Below are 3,725 nucleotides of genomic sequence, written 5' to 3' on the forward strand. Positions count from 1 at the left end.
AGTGAGGAAGAAAGATGGCTCACTTCGATTCTGTGTCGATTACCGCCGCTTGAACAAAATAACAAAGAAGGACGTCAACCCCATCCCCCGCATCGACGATACTTTGGACTGCCTACAAGGAGCCGAGTTCTTCTCATCCTTACACTTACGATCTAGCTACTGGAAGGTCCCGATGGCGGAACCTGACCACACGAAAACAGCATTTGTCACCCTAGACGGCTTATATAAATTCGACGTGATGGCGTTTGGGTTATGCAAAACAACCGCAACATTCGAGGACACTATTTTGAGCGGCCTCAAGTGGCATTTCTGCCTTTGCTACCTTGAAGATATTGTCGTGTTCTCCGCGGACTTTCGTACACATACCCGTCTCCTAGAACACGCCCTTACTTGTCTGAATGCTGCTGACCTTCAGCTAAATTTGAAGTCCGGCTTCGCCGCTAGGAAGCTCCATATTTTGGGCCATTTAGTTTCTAAGGCTGGCATTCTTCGCGATCCGATCCCGCAAAACTTGCTGCCGTTGCTGATTTTGCCAAACCATCGAACCTTAAAGAATTGCGAAGCTTTATTGGTTTATGCTCGTATTTTCGGCGCTTTACTCGAAACTTCGCTTCTATTATCGCCCCGTTACCACGCCTCCTCGCTACCAGCGACAATCTCTCCACTTGGACACCTTTACCACCCTACGCCGCCTTCACGTCTGACCCTCGATTTTACGACACTTTGACCTTACTGGCACCAGCGGAATGGGTCTTAGCACCATGCTCGTTTAAAAGAAACCGGTTTCTGGTGAACACGTGGTGGCTTCCGCGAGTCGCACCGTGACAAAAGCGGAATCTAGCTATTCGGTGACCGAAAATGAATGCTTGGCCATCACCTGGGCGGTTGGAAAATTTCGGCCTTGCGTCTATGTCCACCCGTTTTATGTAGTGACGGATCATCACGCCCCCTGTTGGCTCTCTTCTCTGAAGGATGCGTCTGAGCGTCTTGCTCGTTGGGCCCTCTACCTGCAGGAGTACGAAATTCATGTCGTTTACCGCTCCGGCCACAAAGATTGCGATTCTAACACTCTCGCCCGTTCACCGAGTGACTCGTCTCCAGCATCGCTCGCTGCTTACGATTCGTCCTCCCTTGACATCACGGACATGCCGTCTGAACAGCGAAAATACCCTTGGATTGCCTCCCTCACCGCTCTGCTGTCTCCTTTCCACCTTTCTGCGTCTGGGGCTCTACAACGCCAAGCACCCCATTACGTTGTTCGGAATGCTTTTCTCTACCTCCGTAACAATCTCTTCGGGGGGCGCGATTGGTTCCTGGTTATTCCCCATCACCTGCGCTCTGACATCTGCGCCAGTTTCCACGCTGACCCCCAGTGTGATCCTGCCGGTGTTTGAAAAAACATGCACGCTTGCTTCTGCGGTACTCCTGGCGAGACATGAACCGCTTTCTGCGAAAATATGTGCGCTCTTGCCCAGTTTTCCAACGCCGCAAGCCACCGCCTCACCTTCACCTGCCCTGCCCTGCCCCCCCCCCCCCCCCCCCTCATTTGACCGCGTTGGGATTGATCTTAACGGTCCTCTTCCACCGACTCTTGACGGCCACCGTTATGTGTCGCCATCGAACACCTTACCCGTTATGCGGAAACTGCGCCGTTAGCTTCCGCCTCCGCGAGTGATTTTGCACCCTTCATCCTTCTTCACCTCATCCTCCGACATGGCGCACTCAAAGGCCTTCTTGGTGACCCTGACCGCGTCTTTGTTTCGGAAATCGTCGAGGCAATACCCCAAGAAATGTCAAATTATTCACCGCACTACCTCTGCTTACCATCCCCAAACCAACGGCTTAGTTGAGCGTTTCAATCGCACTCTCACATACATGCTCGCCAAGAATGTGAACCGCCAGCACTCTAATTGGGAGAAAATACTTCCCTTTCTTAATTAAGTACACGTGTAATACCGATATGGAAGCTACCACTCGATTCTCGCCCTTTTTTCTTCTCTATGGTCGGGAACCTACGTGCACCATGGTCACCATCCATCGCCAACTTTCCCAGGCTGCTTAGTACGCCGAACAGTGCCACCGGCTTTCCTGTCAATTTACCACAGAAGCACAAGAACGCCAGAAACTCAGCCGCGGCAGCTTCACTATGGCGCCCTCCTACACTCCAGACTCGCTCGTCTGGCTCTGGGTCCCTTCCTCCCCCCCCCCCCCCCCCCGGCCTCTGCACGAAACTTCTATCCCGCTATAACGGTCCCCACCGCGTCATTGAGCAAACTTCGCCGGTCAACTACCTCGTCGAGCCGCTCGCTTCCTCAACGGATCGGCGTCATCGCGGGCGTGAAACTGTCCAACCGCCGAAAGCCTTACTACTACCCCATGTTGTGTGCTCGCCGTGAGTCGACAGGATGGCTGCTCCTTCACCGGACGGTGACTGTAATATGGCAGGCCTGCGCGGGCCCAGTGAAGGCAACCGCCGAAGAGGGGAAAGACGGTTGTGACTAATGCGCAAGACCTGTCTGCTGAACCACTTTTTTTGAACTAACTGGGCGTCGCGCTCCCGCTGCCTTGATCACTGCCTTGCCGCTGCCTTCTCGTCTTCGCCCGGAACTTCCAGCCCCCTTGAAATATATGTTTGTATCTGACGATGCCGTTTGAAAGGAGGTTCATTGATTACCATAAGCTATCAGGTAAGTCGTTGATATAGAGGCTAAAAAGCAAAGAGCCTCGTGGCATGACCGATTGAATTGGAGGAAGGAGCAGTGTTATTTGCTGTGACCAACTGTGAACGATCAGTGAGAAAAGATTGCAACCACGCAACAATGTTAGTATCAAGATTAAATTTACTTAGTATCAAAGAAGCAGTTGATTAGAAACCTCGAACACCTTTGAAAAATTTTAGAATATACAATCGTAATGAAACTGCAGTCAAGGATGGAATTTAGATCACGCGTAACGATAAAGTTAACTTCACAGGCAAACAGCTCATGAATTGATGTTAATAATATGTAAAAAAAAGGCATTCGACTGTTGGAGTGATGCAAGGTGAGAGTAGAGTAAAAGACATACTCCTTGATTTTACATGGAATGCTCGTTGTTGAAATAGGTTTATAATTAGGTAGGCAATGTTTCTCTCTGGCCTAGTGCAAGGGAATCCTCTTCCCTATACCTTCCAGTCTTCCGTAATACAGGCTATCTGAAAAGATTGGTGCAATAGGTTAGAAAGTATTATAGCACTGTATAAATTTAGTCCTGATCAGTATCTTAAAGATTACGTTATCAACGGCACATGATGCAGAAAGTTTTTGTTCTATTATTTTTCCACGCTAGCAACACCAAAGACATTGTACTGCATTTTTCAAATGCAGTCTCACATTGTTCCAATATTTACAGTGTACTTTTTGCGCACTTACATCAATTTATTTGGCTTGTCGATGGTATATCTGCAGGAAAAAGTCAAACCCACTCTTTTAAGTACTCCTGAAGGGATTTCCAATATGAGTAAAAAAAAAGGATCTGATGCGCACCATCTTGCTTTATAATTTTTTAGGTTTACCAGTTATCTGTGCAATGTAATGGAACGAAGAGTCTGTGATGAGTTCGTCGGCAATTATCGCAAAGAAACTGAAAGCATAGACTAATATTAGCGTACCAAAAGCACGGATGATCAGACGACAAGCATGAAAAATTACTGTATCTGTATGTTTCTGTATCTGTATTACTGTACT

The sequence above is a fragment of the Amblyomma mixtum genome, chromosome 6 (genome assembly GCF_055824585.1).
Source record: "Amblyomma mixtum isolate Tamu chromosome 6, ASM5582458v1, whole genome shotgun sequence".
NCBI classification, from domain to species: domain Eukaryota; kingdom Metazoa; phylum Arthropoda; class Arachnida; order Ixodida; family Ixodidae; genus Amblyomma; species Amblyomma mixtum.